Genomic DNA, 26541 nt, shown 5'->3' on the forward strand with positions numbered 1-26541 from the left:
GAAGGTGAGTCAGTGTTAGGTGGGCTTCCAGTGGGGCTGGGGCTGGGAGCATGGGAGGCAGGGGCAGACCTGTGAGGTGAGGCTCAAGGCTGTGAACAGCATAGTATGTGGAACCACAAAGAAGTCCAGGTAGCCAGAGTGAGTCCCCGAATATCAAGAAGTTGCCTTCTTCCTGATTTTTTGATATACCAGCATGCCACCTGGATAATCATTTGAGTAATATATTTGTTTAAATCAACTATTTAAAAATAATCTAGCTTCACATTTTAAAATCCACAAAATTGCTGTTTTGATCAGTAGTTATTTATTTTTTCTAAGACATTAAAATAAAAAATATTCATCTGTATATCCTATAAATTACCTGGCATCTGCATAACTAAGTGTGAACACCCTAGGCCAAAGCATAGAGGTGAGAGTCTAGATTGCTGAGTCTTAAACTTTCCAGGCTCAGAGACCACTTTGAGAGTATAGTGGAAACAGTGGATCCTCTCTAGGTACTCATGTGTGCACAAGCACACATACATGTGGTATTTTTGCATGTTATTTCAGAATAGAAGGACCTAGAGTTTCTGGATGAGAGGTCAAGTTACCTGCTGTAGGAGTAGGCAGGTTGCATTGTGGAGTGGTCCTATTAAAGCATAACAGAGCAAATGTGAACCCACCTGCTATTCATCTTATTTGGATCCCAGGAGGTCATCTGGTTGCATTAAATAGCCAGACAAATAATTTCAGGAACCTTGACATCCTAGCAATAGGAAGATGGCAGCCATAAGAGGTCCAGGTGAAATGCAAATCAGCCTTGGCCTGTGTTGATTGGGTACTTCAGCCCTCTACTGGCTGAAGGAATAGATTGAGTTAGCCCAGCAGGCAGCTAGTCCTAAAAAAGAAAGCCACTGAGGTGCAGAGACAGAGTCAGTGCCTCCAGTGCACAAGTACCTGCTTCACAGCCTGTCAGCTAGCCTGTGGGGCAGGGAGGTCGGCGTCTAGCTGGCCCGTGCTGGGAGGGCTTGGAGGGATCAGCCGGAGCCACCAACCAGGAGCAGAGCCATGCAATTCAAAGTCTCAGCTCCATTGCTGAGGTTGGGGCCTCATTAAGTGATGCCCCCCATCACCCCTAGAGAGAGAGCCAGACAACAAGTGATGTTTGTCTTTCGTTGGCAGAACAACTCCACTCAGAGGCCACTCCGCCTTGCTCAAAAGGCCAGAAGAAGGGCAGACGGAAGGAAGAAAGGAAAAAAAGAAGCAAAGAAGGATGGATGGACATGCAGAAGAATGTGGCTGCTGCTTTAAATGTACCAGTGTTAAGCTCCAAACACAGTAGCCAAGAGCTCATGTTAAATGGTGAGTAAATGAAAAGGTCAGCGTGTCTAGGGACCCAATTACCCTCAGCCTGGTGCACAGGAAGGCCCAATTAATCCTCATTAGCTCGGCTTCGGTGGGGCTATATGCGAGCGGCTCTGGCCCCTCCAGCTCCAGCCCGGGTTGTGTTCCTGGTTCCAAACACCCCATTGTGAACCTTGTTTTCTCAAGTCTCAGACTCAGCTTTAAACGCTTGCTGGTTTGACCCAAGAAAAAAGAGACTGTGGCCCAGAGGTAATGAACTGTTCTTTCTAAATGTCTTATTTTTCTCTAAAATGAGAATTCTCTTGACCACACAGATATTACGTGAATCAAGACATGCCACACCCCATCTCCCTTGCACATACTTATAAACACACTCCTCTGAATTCAAATGATCTGATTCTGAGTAAGAAGTTGGACCATGTCAACATAGCCTAATTTAAATGCTTTAAACATAATGAGTAGTATAATTAAATTGCTTATGCCTCTTGTGTTCTATGGGTTTAACAACCTGTTATAATAAGTATGCAATCATTAAGCTAAGCAAACAATTTGATGCTAACATCCTGTCACTGTAAGGTACAAGGACAGCATTGACAGGTCCAAATGTCTGTGGAGACAGAAACTTTGTCTTTTGACAATCTCATTCTTCTATTTTAGTATCATTTCCCCTCCCTCATGTCAATTTTCTTTTCTTCTATCCTATATACCCCTGGACCAGATTCCAATGTCCTCTTCCTCAAAACCTTGCTCTCAGATGGGAACCAGCTCATTCATACAAGGCCACCTCAGGCCCATTATACTTCAGTATTTCTTCGAGTTTGATCCAGCGACCACCTGCAGCTGAAACACGTGGGTTCTTGTTAACAATTCAAATTCCTGGGCTCCACCAACTGAATCATAATTTCTAGGAGTGGGAAATCGAAATAAGCATATTAAATAAGTTTCACAGGTAATTCCTATGCATACACACACTAAAAAAACACTAAGGTAAAATATTTGGCCTCCCAGGGCTGTAACAGAAGTTCGTAAACCATAAAGCCTTAGAGATTCCAGAACAACACTCTAAGAGTTGGTCTCAGCTGGGAGATGTATAAACACGTTTGGATATAGAGTTCCTGCTGTATGTGAGCTTCTCAGATCCAGTTATTGATGGCTACCTCCACAACAGGCTAACAGAGAAGTGGAGAAGTTGAAATGGCCATACCTCATCATTACAAAGGCCAAAAAAGAACTAGTGTGGTAAGAGAGTAGAAAGTGGAAAGGAAATTGGAAAGGAAGATGAGATAGGAAGAATGAGGGGGAAAAAAATGTTTGTACTTGTTGATCTAATTTACTGTAACTTCTGAACATGTTGTATTATTCAGATGTCCCCACAGTGGCAAGACTAATGGTGCCTGAGCCATACAAAGTTTGAGTGTTGAGTGACCAAATGTTTGGGCCCTGCTAGTTTCTTTTGCCCCATACACATTAGGCCATACAAAATAGGAGGTCAGAGCCAGCCCTTGATGGCCTAGTGGTTAAAGTTCAGTACGCTCCTCTTCAGTGGCCCAGGTTCAGTTCCTGGGTGCAGAATCACACCACTTGTCTGTCAGTAGCCATGCTGTGGTGGTGGCTTACACAGAAGAACTAGAAGGACTTACAACTGGAATATACAACTATGTACTGGGGCTTTGGGGAGGAAGGAAGGGGGAAAAAAAGAGGAAGATTGGCAACAGATGGTATCTTAGGGTGACTCTTTCCCAGCAAAAAAAAAAAAAACAAACCAAAATAGGAGCTCATATGCAGGGTCTCCTCCCCTCAACTCCCTACTCAAATTTACTCATTTCAGGAACCTAGACAAAGCCGTGTGTCATTTAGAAATTGGATTCCTCATGGAACACAAATCAGTCTATTGTGGCTTAACCTGGTTATTTTCCTCATTCACTGATACAGCTGAAGGTAGGCACCACCAAATTTTTAAAGTCCAAAGCTCTATTTGTCTTTCTGATCTGCCTTCCTTAGAATGTAAGGATAAGCCTCATCCTTATGGTCGTGTACCCTCACCTTTCCTCTGCATTCCAGGCAAAAAGAGGAAAAGGGAAGCAACAAGGAGGAAAGGTGCCACTTCTATCAGGAAAATCAAAGTTTCCCCAAATTCCCGGAAATCTGCTTCTCACTGGTGAGAACTGTCTGACGTGGCTACCACCAATTGCAAGGGAGCATGATAAATGTAGCTTTTATTTTTAAAATCTGGAACATTGTCTCCTTGAACAAAAGGAGAAGAGTAAGGAAGAAGAGACACCTGGATACTGGGTGGGTAACCAGCATTGTGTGCCCCAGGCCTAGAGATGTGCCCTTGGCTTATCTGGGGAAGATGATTCTTTTGTTGTGTGTATTTGCTTGTCCTTACAGTGGTGGTGTGAGTAGCAGTTATACTAACTGCTCTTCACATAGTCCCCCCGCTTTTAACATGTGATTCAAGCTTCTTGAGTCTAATTGCAGATCCATTCATTCATTCATTCATTTGTTGAGACCCTATGTGGTGTCAGGCACAAGGCCCCACCCTATGGGCATGATGGAGTGAAGCCAACTTCTGCTCTCATGGAGCTGGCATTCCAGTAGAGGGAGGGAGACACGTGTACAGGTAAGTACAATACAGAGAGAGGAGTATCATGATAAGGAAAGTAAATGATGCAATGGGGGCACACAATATGGTGGGGCATCCAACCCATTGTGGGGTTACGAAGGCTTCTCAGAGAGTAGTAAAAAATGAGAGTAATGGAGATGAATGGGTGGGCTATTCTAGGAGAAATGCCAGCATTCCTGGGGGAAGAATATTGGCCTTCTGAAAACTTTTAAAATTCAGAATGTCTGAAATATAGACTGAAATAAGGAAAAGCAATTGGGGGATAGGTAGGCAATGGTTAGATCATCATGACCTTGTTGGGACAGCACAGGGAGCCAGTGAAGGGCTTGAAGCAGAAGTCACAGAGGGTCACAGAAGATCACCTTGTAATCTCTCTCAATTCTGGGAGCCTGTCTCAAAAGGACTGTTTTTACCACCTTTTATCAATCAGTTCACATAACTCCATTCTGAATGGTTTTCCTCTTATTTGGTTAAGCAACAGGGTGGAGAACAGATGATTTTATTTTTCAGTATCCTGTGGTGGGTACTGTGTAGACACAGCTTCCAAAATTTATGAATCAGAGAGACAAGACCATACTGCTAGTGTGCTCACTGACCTGTGACATCTAAAGCCATGTCACTGAGCCATCAAGATTTGGCATAAACTGTTAGCATAGAACCTACTGCATGATCTGTGATGCACTAATAAATCCTCAACTTTGAGTGAGCACTTCAGCACTTCCTCACTGCTGTCCTCCATTTCCCTGCACTGGCCACCCTTGGGCCCCTCCCACAACTCAGTAAGCAACTGTCTACTTCCAGCCAATGAAGATTCACCCTGGAATTAACCAAGTTTCTCTTTTCATCTTAAGTGCAGATCCCAAACAGAGATGTCAGCATACATTCAGGATTTATAATGTGTGATCGATCAACGACAGAAATCAGGGTGATATTGAAAATCATCAAATACTGAATTAAAATGTGTGAAAATTCAAGCAGAAGATCATCTGGAAATCTACTTTTCTGAAATTTTTAGCAGGAAACGATGAAGGGAGAGATGAGAGAAAAGAATAAAGAGTGCAAGGAAATAAAGATATTTATTGGCCATTTCTTACTAGGTGACCATCATCTTCACACGTATTTTCCAGCCTTTATATTACCACTCCTCCAGTGGATGAGTAAACCAAAGTTCAGAAAGGTTAAATGAACTCCTAAAGGATGAAAGCCCGTGTTTCCCACTTCACCACTCCACCTGATAAGAAAGGCTTTAAAATGAAAATGCCATTTTGTGTACTAAGTAAAACCAAGTGAAGCAGAAGACCTAGAATCAATCTAAAGATCTTAATAATAATGAAAAAATAGTCCACATAAAACTTACATCCACACGGAAACCTCCATTTGAATGTTTATAGCAGCTTTATTCATAATAGGCAAAAATTGGTAGCAACCAAGGTGTCCTTTTAATAGGTGAGTGGCTAAACTGTGGTACATCCATACAGTGGAGCATTATTCAGCAATGAAAAGAAATGAGCTATTAAGCCACGAAAAGACATGGAACAATGTTAAATGCATATTACTAAGTGAAAGAAGCCAATCTGAAAAGGCTACATTCTATATGATTCTAACATATATGACATTCTGGAAAAGGCAAAACTATAGAGATAGTAAGAATATCAGTTAGTTGTTAGGGGTTAGGGAGAGGGATGATGGGCAGAGAACAGAGGATTTTTAGGGCAATGAAACTATTCTGTATGATACTGTAATGGTGGATATGTGACCTTATGCACTTGTCAAGACCCGTAGACGCACAACACCAAGAGTGAACCCTAACGTTATCTATGGACTTTAGTTATTAATAGTGTATCAGTATTGTTCATCAGTTATAACAAATGTACCACACTAATGCAACATGTTAATATTAGGAGAAACGGAGTGGAGAGAGAGAGTATACAGGAACTCTCTGTACTTTTGGTGCAATTTTTCTGAAAACATACAACTGTTCTGAAAAATAAAGTCTATTTTAAAAAAGTCTCTGGCATAAATTTTCCCTGGAAGGAAGACATGAGAGTTTCACATGCTCGTGGTGGACCTGGCAGAAGCAGGGCCTTCCCAGGGCAGAGGGGACTGTTTCATGGAGATCCATCCATTCAGTCATGCACCTGGCCCCAGCCACACAGATGGAGGGATATGGCCTAACACTACTTATCCGGAGGTTCTGTAAGTTTCATGCAAAATCTAGAGGTAAGCTCTCCAGTCTGATTTGGAGGTGGTCTGACTAATATATGACTAGGAATTTTCAAGGAGACATAATCCTGTATAGCCAAGGCCCCACTGCTGTGCAAACAAGTAGCACTGTCTTTGTAAAGTGTAACATTTAGAGTGAGGTGACTCATGCCCACGTCAGAGAGTCTTCAGATGACTGAATTTTCAGGTCATCACACCGCATGTAGGCTGGCTGGCTGAGAAGTCCTCACAAGGGCTTCCACCATACTGGGGATGCCAAGGGAGGAGAGCAAGACAAGGACTGTCTAAGCTGGGCTGCAAACATTCAGAAATGCTACACCTTTGATCCGTTGTCTGAAAGACATGCCAAAAATACTATTTGTGGTGCCACTTTGTCCTCTAAACATAGCTCTTCTCTGGGGACATATTAAATAGAATACTAGCTAACACTACTGAGGGCTGAACATTCAACACTTCAACAAGCCCACAAAGGAGGCAAGACTGATATCCCAATTTTACAGGTCAGGAGACCTGGGCTTACAGAGGTAAAGGGATGTGCCAAAGTACCCAACCAGAGTACATGCGGTTGCCTGTCTCCACAGCTGGAAAGCTGAATCTTAGGTATATTGCTTTCCACGTTAGTAACTCAGAATGATGCCTTTAGTCCTCAGGATTATTTAGTGTTCAACAGAAACATAAAATCCTAATGCTTTTATTTCTTGAGGCCTTTCTTAGACCTACTCTGACCCTTTTTTTCCATTCTAGTTTTCCCCATGTATCCAGGGTCTCAGCCTCAGAAGAACTAAAGGATATCTCCTTTCTCTTGGCTTCTAGGTCTATTGCTGTAACACAGGTACCCTCTGCACTGAATTTAGGGACAGGAGATAGGGTCCAGACACCAGAAGCCCTGCCTGAACACCTGCAACTGGTGTTAATAATCCTTATCATCCACCAAGGGCTTCCCGAGAGCTGGATACTGCGCTAAGCATTTTTCATGCATCATCTCACCCAATCCCCAAAACCTTAAAAAGAAGATCCCAGTCTCCCCCCCATTTTACAGATGAGGAAAGTGAGACTTAGAGAGGTTAAGTGACTTGCACAGAGGCAGAAGCCATGGCAGCTCAAGATGACAGCTGCAGTGTTTTGGATTCTTCAAGCCCCAGCATGTTGTGATAATGTGGTGACCACTCAGCTTAAGTAGACCAAAGAGGAATTTGAGTCTTTTATATCACAGACTCTTTGTGGTCTTTAAATGACATTAAAAGATCAAATATGTCCCTGTTATGTCTATTTTCTCCTAATGTTTTCCCAGTGGGAGCTTGAGACTTTTCCACTGGAGACAATGGTTTATATTCCTCAGGAGCCAAGTGGAATGCCATGAATGAGAATGTCATTGCCCTGAATACCTTTGATTCTCTCATAACCACAGATTGTAGTATGTGTAAAATGGATGTACAAACTTCCTGCATATCTGTCTCTTCCATTCCAAGCATGCTTCTCACACCACAGAATGTTATGTATATCCAGGAATTAATGAGTCTTTTAAAAGAGGATTTCCTCCCTTACCCTAATATAATATAAGCTTCAAACCTAGTCAGCGACATGGTAGGATTTCCATTTCTCTGGTCATAGACACCACAGAGCCACCGGGGACAGGAGTAGCCAAAGCCCTTGGCCTATCCCCAGCCCTATCCTGGACAACATCTTCTGTCCAGGGTTGGTGCCTCTACTCACGGTGCCCAAAGCAATTCTTTCCTTTGGACTCTTGCCTTGAAATTTCCCAAGAAGTTTGTGGAAGGCAGTGACACAGGATGAGGCCTGGAGATTTTAGAGGACCAGCCCTTAAAGTCCTAGGTGGAAGACCTGAATTTCATTTTCCAGAATTGCTTCAGCTTCCAAAAGTGAATGCATGAATTAACCATCTCTGACTGGGTTCTAGAAATAATATTGATTTTTTTTAACATTTTTTTAAGTGTAAAAACTGAGAATCAGATAACCAGCATCTATGAAAGCCTACATTAGGTAGGTGCCTTTGATATGGATAAAGACCGTACAAGACTTTCTGCCTAGGTGTATATGTTAATACAGTGTAAATACACTTAGATTGCGTTTACCTGAATACAACCTAAATAATCATTTCTGAGATACCTTAACTGCATTTCTCATTGCACTTTTACTTTAAGTTATTGCTGTTGGTTTCATTGAATATTAGTAGAATTAGTACCAAGATGTCAATATCAAGATGAATGAGGCTTTCTGCCCTGGACACCTAAAGTTTCCCAGAGCTCCATGGCCGGAGGGTACCTTTTCTCCAGGAACTCTTGAGTGCCACGTAGGTGGATCTGAGAGATCACAGCTGTAAAATAGAGGCAGCCAATGTAGATGCCTGCAGGGTGCTGGAAAGTAATGTAAATAGGATATTCTATTTAAGTGTTGGGCCCAGTGGTGACCAGGTGAGGACAGAGGAATATACCCTTTTTAACAGGGGGCCACTGCTACTCTGTTGTTGCTGTGAGCGGGACTGGCTGCATGATATGATGGATCTAGGGCAAAAGGAAAATGAAGGGTTTCTTGTCAAGACAGCAACAGCAGAGCATCAAACCAAGCACAGGGCACTTCTGAGTGCCAGGCCATGTGTGACTGTGCAGGTTGTGGGCCGGTGATGCCAGCCCTGGCCAGGAGGGAATGTCTGACCAAGTTGACAGCAGCAGCACACAGACACTGGAGCTTACTCGCTTCTTGAGGCCTTTAAACCGAAAGCAAGAGCATCCCTGTATGGATATTATAAGAGGGAGCCTGGCCTGCTTGGAGGTCAGCCCTCCTGGAGTCTACCCCTCCACCACTTCCACCTGCTCCCAAACTTACAAGTGCAAACCTGTTCAGAGCCCCTGAGCTCAGCTGCACCTGAGTCTTTGATAACTCGGCAAAGAGATTTTCGAAAGCTGTGGGCACACAGCTCAAGGGACTTAGGGCAGAGACCTAATACATCTTCCTTTTTCTTCTTTCCATTCTGAAACAGAATGGATGTCTTCCTTCTAACCATGATATTTAAAATTTTTTCACCTTTATTCATAACTCATTTTATTTAACTTTGTTTTATAACTTATTATTCATGTTTTAGTTAAAAATATTTATACATTAATTATATTTCAAACATGCAAAATAATTACATTTTACACATAACATACAGATATCCAAGTATATCTAAACAGATTTAATAAATGTTGGCATTTTGCCACATTTCTTTCAGATCCGTCTCTTTGTTTTAAGAAAGAAACACTACAGATATATTTGAAATGCTCTATATATACTCCTTTTGCTTTTACCCTAGGATTAACCACAATCTTGAAGTTTTTATAACTCCCATCAATGGTTTTATGTTTTGACACTTAAGTAAATGTATGGTATTATTTTATTTTTCTTTTTAATTTATCAGAATTATGTAGTACGTTCACAACTTGTTTTTTTTACCCTCAACACTTTCAGAATATATCCATTTGATACATGTAGATGTAGGATATTTATTTTAACTGCTGTTTAGTAAGCCCCTATAGGCATATAGGATAATTTATTCATGCCTCATGCATGAGTCTTTCTATTTCTCTCTGATTTTGTTTTGTTATTGTAGACAGTGTGCAGTGAAGATCCTGGTGTTTGGGTCCTTGTGCATGTGGGTACATTTGTCAAGGATATGTACCTGGGTTATAGAGTCTGCACATCTGCAAGTTGGGAGCAGCTTGGCAATATCCTTTCAGGGGCCATACTTATTTATACCCCACATCAGTCTCTGCGAGTCCCCAAATCCCACTCCTTTCCCACACTTACGATGATGAGACATAACTGAGGGGTGTGAAGAGACATTTCTTTGCTGATCTAACTTCGTTTCCCTGTCACTGACGAGATCAAGGGTCTTTCCATATATTTATTGGCCATTAGGGTTTTTTCTTCTGCTAAGCACTTATTTAATACCCTTTGCCATTTTTTAAAGAAATTAGATTGTTTTTCTTTTATTTCTATGAGAGAGTTCTTTATACATACTGGATATGGATTCTTTGTTGGTTATAAGTATAGCAAATATCTTCTCCTGGTCTGTGGTTTGCTTTTTCACTTTGTATTGCCTTTTGTATATACAGAAGAATTTAATTTTAATGTACTTAAATTTATCATTCTTTTGTTTTTAGTGTTTGTGGTTTGTGTGTCTTGTTTAGGGAATCCTTCTCTAATCCAAGTTTATAAAGATACTCTCTAATATATTCTTTTTCTAAACTTAACTTCATAATTTTGTATTGATTATTGTCTTTGTCCATAAGCATATGTAATTTTTTTTAAATTGTGGTAAGATACACATAACATAAAATTTAACACATAACATAAAATTTAACATATTCCAGTATATTCTTCTAAATATTTTTAATTTTTGCTCTCCATATTTATTGTCTTTAATCCTCCTTGAATGTCATTTTCTATATAGCATGAGGTAAGATGCTAACTTTATATTTTTCCAAATGGAGTTTTCTCAGAATCATTTCTTTAACAGTACATTCTGTCTCCACTTACGTGTATACCACTTCTGTCATACATCCAGTTCACATATCCGTATGTTGTCTTCCATTGGTCAGTTTGTCTGTTCCTTCACTAATACCATGCTGTTTTAATTGCCATAGCTTGATCATGATTATTGATACCTAAAAAGGCAAGTTCACCTTTGTATTGTTCAGATGCTTTGGGCTGCAATTAACACTGGCACAAAAAGTGGGGTTTTATAAAATATCATATAATAAGAAATCTGAAGGAAAATGGCTGCTGTTACTTCAACCATCACTTTTTCAGAAAATCTCATTCAAAGACAGAAAGAGGACTGGTGGCTTGAAAGGCATTCCCTGCTTTTTATTAGGGAAGAAAATCCTTTCCCAGAAGCCCTGCTAGGGATTGTTCTCTACATGCCATTACCCAGTCACAGCCATCCACCATCGCCTGGCAAAGGGAAATGGATTGCAGCAGTTGGCTTACTATTGTGCATTTGTCCATCTCTTCTTGTAATTCTGTCCATTTTGACTTCATATATTTTGGGGCTGTGATGTTAGATGGATAAAGATTCATACTGTTGCTTTTATTCTTATATAAAAATATGTTTTTTATTTATTTACCCTTAATAATTCTTTGTTGTCTTAAAGATTATTTTGCCTAATATTAATATTAATATGCTGGTTTTCTTTCGATTAGTACTTTCCTGTATCTCTTTTCTCATCTCTTTACTTTCAAAGTATTTTTCTTTATGTTTTACACATATCTCTTGTATATATCAGTGAGAATGGTCTATGTTATGCTGTTGTAATAAATAGCGCTAACATTTCAGCAGCTTAAAACAACAAGGGTTTATTTCTCTGTTGAGCCGCATGTCTGTCAAGGCTCCATGGGGAGCTCTGCCCTACTTTATTCTTACCCTGGGGTTCAGAGCAGCTACTCTCTGCAGCATTGCTAATGGTTGTAGCAGAAAAAAGGGAAAACTTGATATATCACACACTAGATGTTAACATTTCCACCCCAATGTGGCACACATCACTTCAGCTTATGCAAAATTGGTCAAAAGTTGGTCATCACCTCACTCCTAGGGGGCAGGCAAGTGAAATCCAAACCGTGAGTCCAGAATGAGAATAAGAACCATTTTTGTTGTTAGTGCTGTTGAGTGGATTCTGACTCCTGGTGATCCTGTGTACAGCAGAGCTGAACCCTACCTGGTCATTTTGCGCCATCCTCTCACCTTCTGGCACTAGATCAGACAATGCTCCACTGCTATTCTTGGAATTTTCATGGCCATATTTTTGGAAGTGGGTGGCCAGGTCCTTCTTCCTAGTCTGTGTTAGTCTGGAAGCTCTGCTGAAACCTGTCCGCCATGGGTGACCCTGTTAGAATTTGAAATACCAGTGACATAGCTTTCAGCATCACAGCAACATGCAGCTGTCACAGGATGACAACTGACAGATGGGTGGTGTGGTTCGCTGACTGAAGAATGAACCTGGGCTGCAGCAGTGAGAGTGCCGAATCTTAACCATTAGACCACCAACCATTTAGTAAAGAGCGTTAATAACTGCTATGACAAGATATTTGAATTGTTAAAGTTAAATTCAAGAGACTGTATTAATTGATGTTTACTTATATTTACTATGAATACTGATATTTGGAGTAATTTGTGTTTTCTATTTACTTTACCTTTTTTTTTTTTTTTTTTTTTTTTTTTTATCTTTTTGTGAGGAAGATCAGCCCTGAGCTAACATCCGTGCCAATCCTCCTCTTTTTGCTCAGGAAGACTTGGCCCTGAACTAACATCTGTGCCCATCTTCCTCCACTTTATGTGGGGTGCCGCCACAGCATGGCCTGACGAGTGGTGCATCGGTGTGCGCCTGGGATCCAAACCCGGGCCACCAGCAGTGGAGCGCTCGCACTTAACCGCTATGCCATGGGGCCGGCCCTACTTGGCTTTTATTTTATTAGTTTTTAAAAATATTTTTAATAGCCGATGCTCTTTAGACTTATCCCCCATTTTAACAATCATTTGCTCACCACTACTTTTTGCATCCTACTCCTCATTCCAGGGTTAATTTTCTTCTCATTTGATTACACTTTTAAGTAGTTCTTTCATCAAGCATCTTTAAGAAATATCTACCACTCATTGTCTGAAACTGTCTTTATTTTGCCCTCTCTCTTAAATAGAAGTCTAACTACATATAGAATCCTACACTGACAATTGTTTTCAATATAAGTTGTTTAGCACTTTGAAGATATTATTCCATTGTCTTCAGATTTCTATTTTTAGTACTAAGTTCATTATCAGTCTAATTATCATTCTTTTATTTAAAATACCTTTTTTTAGCTGTTCTTAGGACCTTCTTCTTGTCTTTGGTGTTCCATAGTTCCACTGCACTGTGTCTAGGTGAGGATTTTGTTTTAATCTATCCTGCTTAGGATTTCTTGGGCTTCCTACATCTGAGAATTGATGTCTCTAACCAATTCTGGAAAATTCTCTGCCCAGTATCTTTTTGAATGTTGCCTCTCTCTTTTCACTCTATTTTTTTCTTCCTGAAAATTTAATTTGATGTATTTTAGACTGCCTAAATCTATCCTGCATATTGCTTAACTTCTCTTTCACATTTCAGGTAATTCCCGGTGCTACATTCCAGGTAATTTTGAGATTTTATATTTTTGTTTGTTGATTCTCTCTTCTATTATGTTTAACGTGGCATTTAGTCTATCCTTTGAATTTTTAGTTATAATTTTTTTCTTTGTAGAAATGAAGCTCAATTTAGTTCTTTTGTTTAATTAGATTGTTCTTTTACACAGTGTCTTGCTTTTCATCATTTTCTATTCCTTTTAAATAAAATATCTAATAATTTTAGATAATCTTGTTTTCTGGTTTCTTTTAGATTGTTTTATTACTTCTGGTTCTTTCAGGGGGAGGCATTAATTCTCCTATTGACAGTATCTGTTGACTTTCCCTTGTGGCAGATAATTACATTATTTGCAATGTTGTTCTTGCAACCTTTCCTTGACATTTTTCAGATTGGCATTTTATTTCCTGAATGGAAATTTCTTACATAGAAAGTAACTCATTTTCTGATTCTAGAAACATGTAGAACTGAACTATTGGATACTCACCTCCAGCGACAAACATGCAAAAAGTTGGATAAACTATAACAACAGGACAGTTTTTAAAACATATCTGAGGGAAAAATAAATAAATAAAGGGAATCTCTTTTTTCTCTGTAAGTCCCTTTTGCTCTGAATCCCTAGTGGTTTTGTTTTTTCAAGGTACCCAAGGATTTCACTGTCTGAAACCAGATTTCCTGCTAGTTTTTGAGTTAAGATTCTTCACTAGCTGGTAGTGTAAATTTGATTGTCACCCTGTGTGTGTGGCAGGCTAGAGACTTGTTTGTTTCTTTTTCTACTCTTCCTCAAGCCCTGGGCAGAGAGAGCTTCTTGTGGCTTGCCAAGTTGGTCATAGTGGTTTTTCTATGAGGGTCTTTTCATAGAGAGGGTAGCCTGTCTAGTGTTCACTGCCAATCTCAGTTCAAGCACCATGCCTCATGGGGCCAAAGTCCACATTTCCTGTCAATATGTGAGCGTTAGTACTTTAGCCCATAAATTGTAGGACACCTATCTAAATCTGAATTACTCCACCACCATGTCAGGCTGCTGCTAAGTTAGCTCTGTGCTGGCCAGGAGTTCACTCTTCATTTCTGGCAACTGGGGATTACCTTTATTTATTTTCCCCCTCAGATATATTTTATAAACTGCAGTGTTATTATAACTTATCCGGAATTTTTATGTTGTGGCAAGAGGTGTAATAGTTCAGTGTTCCACATTGCTAGAACCATTCAGTGCTTTACTTTCTGTGTAAGAAATCACCACTCACAGGGAAAAATAGCCAATCTATAATTACTTTTATGGAAGTTTATTGAAACATTGAATTTTGTTAATGAATAAAACCTGGAAATACATATATGAATGTGTTAGAATTGCATCTACACCTCCAAGTAAGAAAAATATTCTCCATTACATCAGTCACTATTTACCTTTTGTGTCTTAGTCTGTGGCCACATTGTTTTAAATCTGTGTTTCAATAAAGAAACTTCTCAAAATTAACATATGGAAATGCATTTTTGCTAAACTATTTACTTCTCGTTTCTTGTTTCCAGGTTTAGTTTAATATTATCCCTCACTTCAGCTACCATACTTTGTAGAAAATGCATTCTCTTGCAGAGCCAAGGAAATGTAAAACAAAATGACACACACACATGTTCCAAAAGTATCCATCTGTTCATTCACCCTTCTGGAATTTAGGAATTTTTTCATATACTAGTATGGAGACTTTTCCCCTTTAAGGCTCATATATATGATGCTTTGTGGGACCTGGTAAATCCATAACATAGCATGAGATAAGTTCCAGGGAGTAAGATAACATTTGTTATTTACAATTCATTCAATCCCCTTGACAATTAGTGTTATTTTCACTCTAAGAGAAATGATAACATGAATGAGAATGAAAATTAAGTGCTGGGAATTGGCAAAATAGGACCTTTATGTTGGTGAATATTAAACACAAGGAAAATGACAAGTGACAGCCAACTAGGAATTATACTTCATGGGAAGATACTTCATAGCCAAATATAGACAGAGGGACTTACTGCTCATTGAAATCCTGTTTTGAAATATTTCTTAAGATTTTTTAAAATGTGTCTTGTTTTCCCTATAGCCAAAGCCCCAGAAACCCTATAGCAGTCCTGTTCCTTGCACCATTCAAGACCAGAGCTGTTACTGACAATACCCCTTCAGTCAGAAGCTGTATTTACTGTATCAGCCCTAATTACAGCTTTAGCTGAGTTTGTGAGGTCAGGAGAAGCAGTTGCATCTTTCTCAGAAGGAAAACATGAGGTTGGAAAATTCGATCTGCTAATTTTGTTTTCCCAATCCAAGTATAGTAATCTATCCTGGATATACAAAAAATGGTACATTTTCAGTTCTATCTTGTAATCATAAAAACTATAAAAACAACATAAAGGCAGCTGCTAATATATGAACAGGCTGGATTTCTGAAATGCATTCATAAGCATAGCAACAGTGAAGCACCACCTCAAGAACTGGGAAATAATTTTGTCCTTTGAGAGTTACATTATAAATCAACCCGCAGGGGATCAGGGTCAGGAGAGCAAAGTCACTTTAAGGTGGTAGAACTGAAGGTTCTAATGTATCTATGACAAGGGCATACGCAAATGATCTGTAAATTGGTGCAGATTTGACAATTCATTGCTAAAGTTTTAGTCATGACTCGAAACCTTGATCTAGCAACCTCACAGTTGTCCTAAAGAAATACTTAAGGATATATGAAGTAATCATATCAGTGTTTTTATACGGAAAAATTAAAAAAACCAAAGTTCAATGACATTGATTAAAGAATTAATAATTGTTAACAGTTATTTGGAATTGTTAATAATTGCAAAATAATGTTACAGAATAGTGAATACAACACAGGTAGGTTCATCAGTTAGCATCTTGATTCTTGTCTTCCACTGCTTCTTCAGACTTTATTAGGTAGGAGGAATTCCTCTAGATGGAAACTTTGGGAGCCCCATGTTTTGTTTTGGTTCTTACATCATTCTTGGCCTGTAATTTTCAAAACTTAGAACTTGTTTTAAGAGAAAACTTCTGTAATTTTCTAAACTTGGGCCCTCTGCTGGAGAAAGGTCTGGAAGGGCTGGTGGTTTTTCGTTCCTCATTCCCTGCTCTGTTTGCTCATCTTTCCCCATTTTCCCATATTTTCCCATTTTTCGAACTGTGGTTTCTGACCTTTTCAGGGTTCCAGTGGGGGAAGGGAGAGGCAAAGGAGCAGGAAAGTTTTTTGACTGTTTCTATAATGAGAGGTGCCAACCTCTCTCACCTGGTAGACCCTTTGCTGGCCTTTCTGGAGGCCCCCCAACTGGGCTCATTTGATTGCACTTACCATGACTTTGTCATGTGTTCCTTCCCACTAGTTACCCTCCTCACAGTGCCCAGTAGACAGAGACTCTTGTCTGTGAGTCCCGTGGCCCCCCCAGGAAATCCTCTTGGGCTGCACTGAAGATGGTCCAACGAGCTCTGCCCTGACATGGGGCCACATCCACTCCACAGGAAACATCCACGTTCCTTTTCACTGAGGGCAGGCAGGCCCAGCTTAGTGCCTCTAGCTCATCTTGGCTTTTAAATTTTCTAAACAGAAGTCGGACATCAATCTACTATGTCTCCCCAGCTGGGGAGAATATATTCAAATCAATTTTAAGTAGTCCTTGAATCTTCTCTCTTTTAACCAAGAACTTGATGTAAAATGGAAAGAATCCTACTCTCCATCTTTTTCTGGTTGGGATAGGGATTCTTGCAGTCCACTGACAGCTGTGTATTGAAATCTTCCTAAAACTTTTCCTAACCTCTTTTCTTGTCCCTTTTATATCCTTGATGTGAGGGAGGGGCCTAAGAACTATGAAACTAAATTTTTAACATCTCCTTTGAAATTCCTACCTTGTGAAATGTCTTGTTTTCAACGCCTTTTGTGTTTACCATGTATTGCATCTCTATATCTCAGTGGAAACTGCATGCCACACATAGGAATGTAAATGGTGCTTATCCAATAACTCGAGCCCCTTTGGTAATGACGATATCAAAGCTTTGGGGGAGACTTTGTGTATAGAAAGGAAATTTCTGAAGTTAAGTTTGTGGTCAAGGCCTTTAGACATGTAAATTGCTTTACAAGAAAAAAAAAGTGAAGAATATGATTTCTCCTTGTGAGAGGGAGAAAGCAAAAACAGAATGAGAAGAGAGAAGAGAGTGCCTGGCTGAGTAACAAGGATTAAAGACCAAAGAATTCTAAGGAAAAAATGTCAACTATTTAAGTGTAATGGTTTTCACATCCTGAAGTGAAATCAGCTACGCATTGAAAAATCCTTGTATGGATGATTTGTTGTTACTATTGAATCAAGGAAAGAACCTGATTTCCACATTTGGGTCTATGGCCAAAGCAAAATAAAGGAACAGCTGTAGGCTGAAGAGTGGAGAATGGAATTCAGGAGAAGCAGGAAGTCAGAGTCACAAGTGATCGTTAGAACGTGAGATCCTGGGAAGTTGCCAAAATGTTGAGGAAAGCAATGAAATGAAGGACCAAGGCATCTTATCTAGATAATAAGGAGCAGAGAGACCTAGTTGACATCTGGCTTATACATGTAAGTATACATATTAAAATGTCTGGAAGATGTTAACCAGGGTTATTGCTAGATGATGGGATTACAAGAGATCATTATTTTCTTCTTCATTTTTTTTTTACTATTATGTTTCTTAGATTCTTCTACCATGTTTTTGTAATTAGAAAAAAAGCAAATTTGAACTTAAAAGAAAAACAAAAGGAAAAAGTATGAATCAAAATCAGTTGAGTCAGGGAGATAGGAATCCATGGGCTCTACCTTCGCAAGTCCATCCTGGATGTAATGTGGTGTCCTGCTGACTGTTGCATTTTTCAATATAAAACAATATATTTCCATTTTGTTTTATATGTGCATCAGTCTCTAAGATTAGTTAACATATGTCCACGTTGAATGCACTTACTGAACAATAAAAATAAAAATGAATAATAAATTGCAAAAATTTATTTCCCTGAAGAGCTAATAAAACTAAGGAGCAAAAATTAAATTGAGTGACTTCAATAAGGAAAACGCTCTCATATGAGGCCTTTGGATAGCAAACCACCTTTCCCAAGATACATCTTTGTGGATGTTTGGACTGTGGGGATATTTTGTCCCCTAGAAACAACACTAGACATGGTGGTAGGGCTTGTCCTCGGGTTCTAGCCTGGCAACTGCTCTTTAATTTTCACAGAACCTTCCTCCACTTCAGTGTCTTGTGTTTCCCCAGTGGTATGGTGGCAATAGCGGAGGGTGGCTGGGTACCCTCCAATGGTAGACAGCAGCTGGTAGCAGAGGCTGTAGGTGAGAATAGACTGAGTTGTTTGTAAGGTAGATGCTGCTGGCAAATGAGAGCTATTCCTAGGTAACCACACTTGGAGACATGAAGAGATGTTATGTTGTGTATGGAAAGGCCTTACCTTCTGCCTTGATCAGAAGTATAGGTTTAGGTGGGGACATGCCAGTGTCATGACTCCTCCTGGAAAAGGTACTTGGGCAGCCTAACAGATGGAAAGAGAAAAGGAGGGAGAGATGAGAAGAGAACAATAGAGAGCTGTCACCATTTCAGCCTAATAAAAAACGTAGGTTGACAGAGATGATTCCCAGATCATATTGTGGTAAGAGATTGGGCTCTGGAGTCTGATGATCTGAATTTGAATCATGGCATTGCCACTTACTAACCAAGAACAAGTTTCTTACCCACTCTCATTTGTAAAATGGGGATCATCAGAGGGCATGTCTCACGGGTATTGTGAACCTTAGATAAGCTAATGAGTGTAAAGTGCTTACCACAGCGCTCAGCACATAGTCAGTGATCAATAAATGTCAGCTCTGAGGATGGTACTAAGGTGTGTGGCTGTGCTGTCATAAATCCCCATCTGCACCCACCTCCCTTGTCCCACTTCCTAACTTGCTTTCCTTCCTGGGCTTTCACTTGTTGACTTCCAAGAACCAATCTCACTGCTTCTTGTCTAAGATTGGAGTTCTTGATTTAATGAAAGTCATCAAGTTTAGATTGTTTAGTCAATACTGAGCTGCCAGGTTACCCAGATATTTTGCACTGCTCTCCACCAGCCAGGAAGAGGGATAATTATACAGGCTAAGTTTGTCATTTAATCTACTCAATAAACTCCCCAAACAGGGGTTATTATTAGCCTATTTTTATAAAATATATAAACCAAGACTCAGATAGGATAACTTACCAAAGCACACAGGTAGAAAGAAGTAGTCAAACTTTTTTGTTCTAATTTCAAAATGAGTGCCTAATTTTTGAAAATAAGACTGAAAAAAAATATGTTCGTTCTTCTTTTCTCTTCCCTATGAATACGTGAAGGAAGCTAAAAATTATTTAATTTAGCACTTTTCAGTGTAACATTATCTAAAATGTATTTGAAGAATCACTAGTTCCACAAGAAGTTAATGGGTAATAGGCAAGAAATGGAAAAAGAAAAATGAAAACAAAACAAAACAAAACAAAAGGCTCCAGGTCAAAGAAGTTTGGGTAATTTTGGATTAAACCAAATGAGATAAATTTATTTATTGTGGGAGTTCTTAGACTCTTCTGCGTGCCTATAAAGGTCTCCAGAATTGTGTTATGGAATACCATATTTCCCAAACTAATCTGACCATGAGAGAGTTTTTAAATGGGAAAAGAAAAAGATTTTTTTAAAAAATTGAGAAATCTTCCTGGATTAATATTCCTCTGAAGTTCTACTCTATTACCATTTGGTGAAATTTTCAAATATATTGACAGACTCTGTACAAAACATTTTGGGATGACATGGAAAAGGGGCAAAATATAATGAAAATAAGTTTTTGTATAAGTTATTGATGTTAATAATAGACTTCATGAAATGAAAAGTCTAAAAGTAGTGACCCCAGTGAAAACCAGGTAAGAAGCTCCCTGGATCTTGTGTGTGTGTCTGTGTGTGTGTCTGTGTATGTGCATGCGTGTCTAAGGACATGTATGTATGTTTTAACAGAGGGATGTAATAACTTTTATTTTTTGCATTATTTAGCATCTTGTTTTGGTCCATGTTCTTAGAGGAACATGAAGCATGATATTAAAAAGATGATATAAGAATTGTTCTTGAGAAATGATCACTTTGAGGTGAGGCAAGGTAGAGGGAACAGATATAAAAGAAAAAAATTAGTGTAAGGGGAAGACCAGCATAGTAATTTCTAAGTAGACAAAGTGGTTTTCCATGGCTATGGTGGGAAAGCAGGAATAGTGGGGTTTCTTGGCACTCACTTTTAAAAAAAATTTTGAACAAACTTTTTATTTTAAAACAGTGTCAGATTTATAGAAAAATTGTAAAGATAATATAGAGAGTTCCCATGTGTCCCAGACCCAATTTCCACTATTATTAGCATCTTACGCTAGTATGGTACATTTATCATAATTACTGAACCAATATTGATACATTATTGTTAACCAGAGTCCATACTATATACAAATATCCTTAGTTTCTACTTAATGTCCTTTTTCTGTTTTAGGATTCCATCTAGGGTATCACATTACATTTACTTGCATATCTCCTTGGGCTCCCCTTGGCTATGACATTTCCTCAGACTTTTCTTGTTTTTGGTAACTTTGACAGCTTTGAGGAGTACTGGCTAGACATTTTGTAGAATATCCCTCAATTGGGATTTGTGTGATTTTTTTCTCATGATTAGACAGGGGTTATGGGATTGGGGGAGGAAAACCACAGAGATAAAGTGCCATTCTCATCACATCATATCTTTAAAGCAGCCAAAGAGATGGTGGCAAAGACTACTATGTGTTCACCAAAACCTCTTTCTATTTTTACCTAAGCACATAGCTAGACTACATTTCTTAGCCTCCCTTGTACTTAGGCCATGAAACTGGGTTCTGGCTAATGAACCTCTCATGGATTTTTCACATTATTTTCTCATTCCTCACTAGCTAGTCTAATGCAAAGACTCCAGTGGAGGAGCCTGAGACCCTAGGAAATTGCAGAACAGCTAGAAGGAAGGATCCTGGGTCCCTGAATGACCCTGTGGAGCAGGGTGGCTTGCAGTGCACTGTGATGTGAATGAGAAGTTAACCTTTTTTATGTTAAACCACTGAGGTTTGGGAGTTGTAAGGTTGGAAGTTAACCTTCCCTGAATGATACAGAGATTATCAGGGTAAAATTCTATGCTGGTCACAAGATTGAGAAGAATTCTTTTTTGTGTAAGAACCTTTATGCCTTTGTCAATTTGGCCAGTCAAGGTGTTTTCAGAAATAGGCCAGGGCTCTCAGAATAGGGAAAACCAATTTTCTGAGTACCCATTCCTTTTAACAAGTCTTCCAGCCTGGAGGACCTGCCTGAAACACCAGACCTTCAAAACCATTTGGAATTCACTGTTGTAACTGAATGCAGAAACCAGGCTGATGAGGGATCTTTCCCCAGTGTGTCCGTCTTGGTGCATCCCTACTCCTACTTCCACGCACACATACACACAATGCCCAAGCTGGGGAAATTTGTGTGGTGAACCGTTGGCATCCAAGGGAGAAAGCAGCAAAGATATTTTGGGGATATATGTTAATGGGTTCTTGGGTTAAAACAGACAAATCTAGAAATAAAATCTCTCTAAATTTGTTTTCTCACACTGTGGAGAGTTCACATTGGATCTGCCATGTCTCAGGGAGTTCATTGTCTGAAAGGCTCCACCAGGAACCTCCCATGGACAGTCTTGCATGAATGCAGTTGAGTAGAAATGGCCTGATGCCAGTGTCACTTGAAGAATGAAAAAACAAAACATCTATTCATTTCTACCTACTTCTCCAAACCTGGGTGATATTAAGAATCATCTGGGGATCACTTAAAAATATACAATTTAGGACTCTACTTTCAAAGATTCCGATTCATAAGGTCTGGACTAGGGGTTGAAATCTACATTTTAAAGAAGTTACAGGAGGTAATGATCAGCCAAGCTTGAAAATCTCTGGTCACAACCACTTTCAGTGTTAGGCTACACTAATTTATCTCACTGAATCAACTGCTTAAAATTAGCCTGTGCACACACACATATACACACATACACCATCAAATGAATGCAAAGTAAAACTCCTCTATTCAGTCCAATATGAATTTATCAGTCTTCTTTCTGAGATGAGAGCTTTTTTTTTTTTTTTTTCGTGAGGAGGACTAGCCCTGAGCTAACATCCGATGCCAATCCTCCCCTTTTTGCTTGAAGAAGACTGGCCCTGGGCTAACATCCGTACCCATCTTCCACTACTTTATATGGGATGCCGCCACAGCATGGCTTAGAAAGTGGTGTGTTGGTGCGCGCCCGGGATCCGAACCTGCGAACGCTGGGCCACCGCAGCGGAGCACACGCACTTAACCGCTGCGCCACCGGGCGGCCCCAGAGATGAGAGCTTCTTATTTGAGCTCCAGCTCTGTGTCATTGTTCCTCATTTCACTCCTGAATCGTTCAGTGACCATCAGACTCTTGGGGAGAAAAAGTCTTTCCATTGTCAATGATTCACATCAGTATCTCCTGCCTACAATTGTCTCTCTCTCTTAATTAAAGAAGTTCTTCCTGAAATAATAGTTCTCTTTTTGTTTTAAAAAGATCACAATTCTCAGTACGTTATTGGGAAATGAATGGATTCCCAGCATGGACTAATCATATGCTATACACTTTCATTTGATCATTCCCAACTTCTCCATCCTGTTCATTTAGATGCTGTGTCAGTGTATTATATCTACCAGATTCCTTGATCTATCAGTAAAATAAATCTAATAACAATAAAAAGGTAATTCAGAAAGTTTAGTAAAAATTTTCTTAGGAATCCTCTGTTGCTGTGCAATTCTCACTACTTTCATTTTCTCTTGTTTAAAAAACCATCTTGTAAGTAATCAATTCAAACTGATTCCTAGGATTATTGTCAAATTTGGTAGCTTTCCCCTTCAGTGATCATCAGCTCCAGCCTGGCAATCACATCCCCAGTACCCTCGAAAAAACTGGAACTCAGTGGGAGAGGCTGGGATTCTTTTACAGTTTTCAGATCTCTTTTATCAATATTTATTATGGTTTTCCAGTATGAAAATTGTGCTAATTGACTGAAAAGATGAAAGTAAAAGGCTCCTTTTCACTTCTTAAATTCAACTTGAGACTAGGGGGATAAAAGAATTAATGAAAATATCTGAATTGATGTTCTTTTCATTAAAAAAAGATAATACATGTTAATGATGAAACTTTTACTAAAAAGTCGCTGGAAGTTCCGTCAGAATATTTGCCATACCAAATCAGTCCATTCCCCACAGCCATACACATACACACACACACACACACTCTCTCACATACTCACATATAGTCACTTTAAACATTTCTGTGTGTGTGTGTGTGTGTGAAGGACTAGCCCTGAGCTAACATTTGATGCCAATCCTCCCCTTTTTTCTTGAGGAAGAGTGGCCCTGAGCTAACATCTGTGCCCATCTTCCTCTACTTTATATGGGATGCCGCCACAGCATGGCTTACCAAGCGGTGCGTCGTTGCGCGCCCGGGATCTGAACCTGCGAACACTGGGCCGACAAAGCGGAGCGGGCGCACTTAACCACTTGCGCCACAGGGCCGGCCCCTAAACATTTTTTTGAAATAATTAGATTCACATGCAGCTGCAAAGATAGTACAGAGGTCCCACGTACCCTCCGTTCAGTTTGCCCCAGTGGGTTCATCTTATGTAACTATAGTTCAGTATTAAAACAAGGAAATCAACATTGGTAAATGTGTTACACACACTTAAAAAAATCGTATCATCTGCTTCTGCAAGCAAAGTCTCATCTCAGAAGCCAAAACTGACTGCCTGACTGTCACTGAATCGACATCAAGTTACAACTCTCCCACCGTGTGAACCCAGGTTGGTGGCTTCAGTCAAATATTTTGGTTTGTCTTTGATTGGGTTATGGTTCCCCACATGAAATATTCCCCATAAAGCTAATTTCACATGATGTATGTTCCAGTTGTCTGTTACTGTGTAATAAAACCCTCCAAAATGTAGAAACTTAAAACAATAACATTTATTTTGCTCGAAAATCTGCAATTTGGGCAGGGTTTGGTGGGGACAGCTTATCTCTGCTCCACTGGATTACTCCATATCAGCTGGATGGCTCGAATGCTGGTTCCACTTGGCATTGGTTAGGGCAGCATGAAAGGGGAGACTGGAATCACCAGAAAGGTCCCTCAGCCACATGCATGTTTACTTCCTGGGCTGGGAAGACTCAAGCAGTTGGGGGCTGGGCCACCTGGGTTTCTCAAACATCTCTCTCTTTGCAATGTGTTTTCTCCCCAGGATGCCTCGAGCATGGCGGTTTCACTTACATGCACTTCTTACGTGTCAGTTCAGGGTTCCCAAGGCATATGTGGAGATTGAGAGAGAGAGAGAGAGAGAGAGAGAGAGAAGTTGTATACTCTTTATGGCCTAGCCTCAGAAGTCACAGAGCCTCACATCTGCAACATTTTATTCATTGGGGCAGTCACAAAGGCCCTACACAATTTCAAGGAGAGGGGATTTTTACCTTTTGATGAAAGAGTAGCAAAGTTTTAGAAGAGCGTGTGAGACCAGAAATATTGTTGTGAGATATTAGGAAGATAAATACATTAGTGAAAACAATCTAAAGTTAATGTTTCTTTTTTTAAAAAAAGGCAATGAAAATATGTCACAAACAAAACTTTATTAAGTAGCTACTTGAAATTCTGTCAGAATAGACATTCTGCCCTCCTAAATCACACACACACACACATATATGCATATACAACATATATACATGTATACATCTAGATATTCTGCCCTGCTAAAACACACACACATATATGCATGTACAACATATATACATCTATACACCTATGCACAATGCACAGATAAATGACCACACGTATACTAGTTTTTAAAATTACTATATTTTTATCTATATCCTCAGCCAAAGCTTCCTTCTCAGAAGTCAGAACTGACTCACTGGCTATCAATCAATCCAACATTAAGACACAACTGTCCCCTGATGTGGACCCAGGCTGGTGGGTTCAGCCAAATTGTTTTTGGTTCATCTATGAACTGGGTTATGGATCCCAGGAGAAGGAACTGAAATCATCAAACGAATTTCACATGATGTACTAAAAAGAACACAGTACCACATGAAAGAGCTTAGTGATTAGTTTACCAAGCCATCCAGCTCTATGTAAATGACCTGTGATAAATGACTGGTCAGCCAAAGGAGCAGAAATCATGCATTACTTCTGCAGTTTGAAGTGAAATGCCATTGGTATTTATCATTGTTCTGAAACAGCACAGTAGACTGCATGAGACAAAACTTGCTGCAAACACATAAACATCTTCTAAGTTAAAAAAAGTAACAAAACAAGATTTTATCAGAGGTTCTTTACTTGGATTATCAATGTTGACTTGCAGGTGGTGTTATTGTGCAGGCAACCATGTAATTCACTTACACAGAAATTTACAAGAGTTCTGAATGTGAAAACACTTAACCAAGGTCAAGCTCTTTTGCCTTTCATTTAGAATTTTCGTCATAGGTCCTGAGAGTCAAATAGTACACCCATAGCTTGATCATGATGCATTTCCTGACCTTGCATTCTTCTGCTTTATTTTCATTTTTCTTTCAGTTTCTCTGGATATAAGGTTAGAGTAATTGAACGGATGGGTGGCAATCTTCTCACCTAAAACCTACATGAATCTTAGGACAGCCCTGTCTAGAGAAAATGGAAGTAATCACAATATAAATGAGGCCTTTTGATATACTAATATTTCTATAAGTCAATATTATCTAATGAATTTATCATTGAAGTCCCCAGATAGCTGCTATTCATCATTTTTTGAGCACATGCTATGTGCAGGTGCAGTGCTGACAACTTTAGGTAACACTGTCTCTTTGATAATGACAGACAATTTCTATGCAGCTGGTATTATTATTTCTATTTTACAGGTAAAGAAACCACAGCTCCTAGAGACTGAGTAGCTTAACCAGGATCACAGAGTAGTGGAGCTGTGTTGACCCCAGATCTGTCAGATGTGAACCACTGCCCTCAGTCATTAGAGTGCACAGCCCTTTACAGAGACTAAAAAACTGCAAAGAAAGGCAATAAGGAGTTTGAGAGGTGATGGGAAGAAGCACTGTAGAGTGTGAGCTAATCAAGTCTGGAACC

The 26541-nt window shown here is 39.6% G+C and overlaps 1 long non-coding RNA gene across 4 annotated transcripts; it reads left to right on the top strand.

Moving 5' to 3' along the window:
* The first annotated feature begins 1171 nt into the window (after nt 1-1171).
* LOC147918138 (uncharacterized) lies at nt 1172-8099 on the top strand. Of its 4 annotated transcripts, none has more exons than XR_015553007.1 (5): nt 1172-1341; nt 2063-2293; nt 3173-3282; nt 3406-3967; nt 4822-8099. It is a non-coding gene; the product is annotated as an uncharacterized LOC147918138 (long non-coding RNA). The 4 variants fall into 4 exon arrangements; XR_015553015.1 differs by having other exon boundaries at nt 4827-8099; XR_015552990.1 differs by having other exon boundaries at nt 3406-8099.
* Nucleotides 8100-26541: the final 18442 nt, after the last annotated feature.

This window comes from Ceratotherium simum, chromosome 1 (genome assembly GCF_057802395.1).
Source record: "Ceratotherium simum simum isolate JZ-2026a chromosome 1, ASM5780239v1, whole genome shotgun sequence".
Taxonomy (NCBI): Eukaryota; Metazoa; Chordata; class Mammalia; order Perissodactyla; family Rhinocerotidae; genus Ceratotherium; species Ceratotherium simum.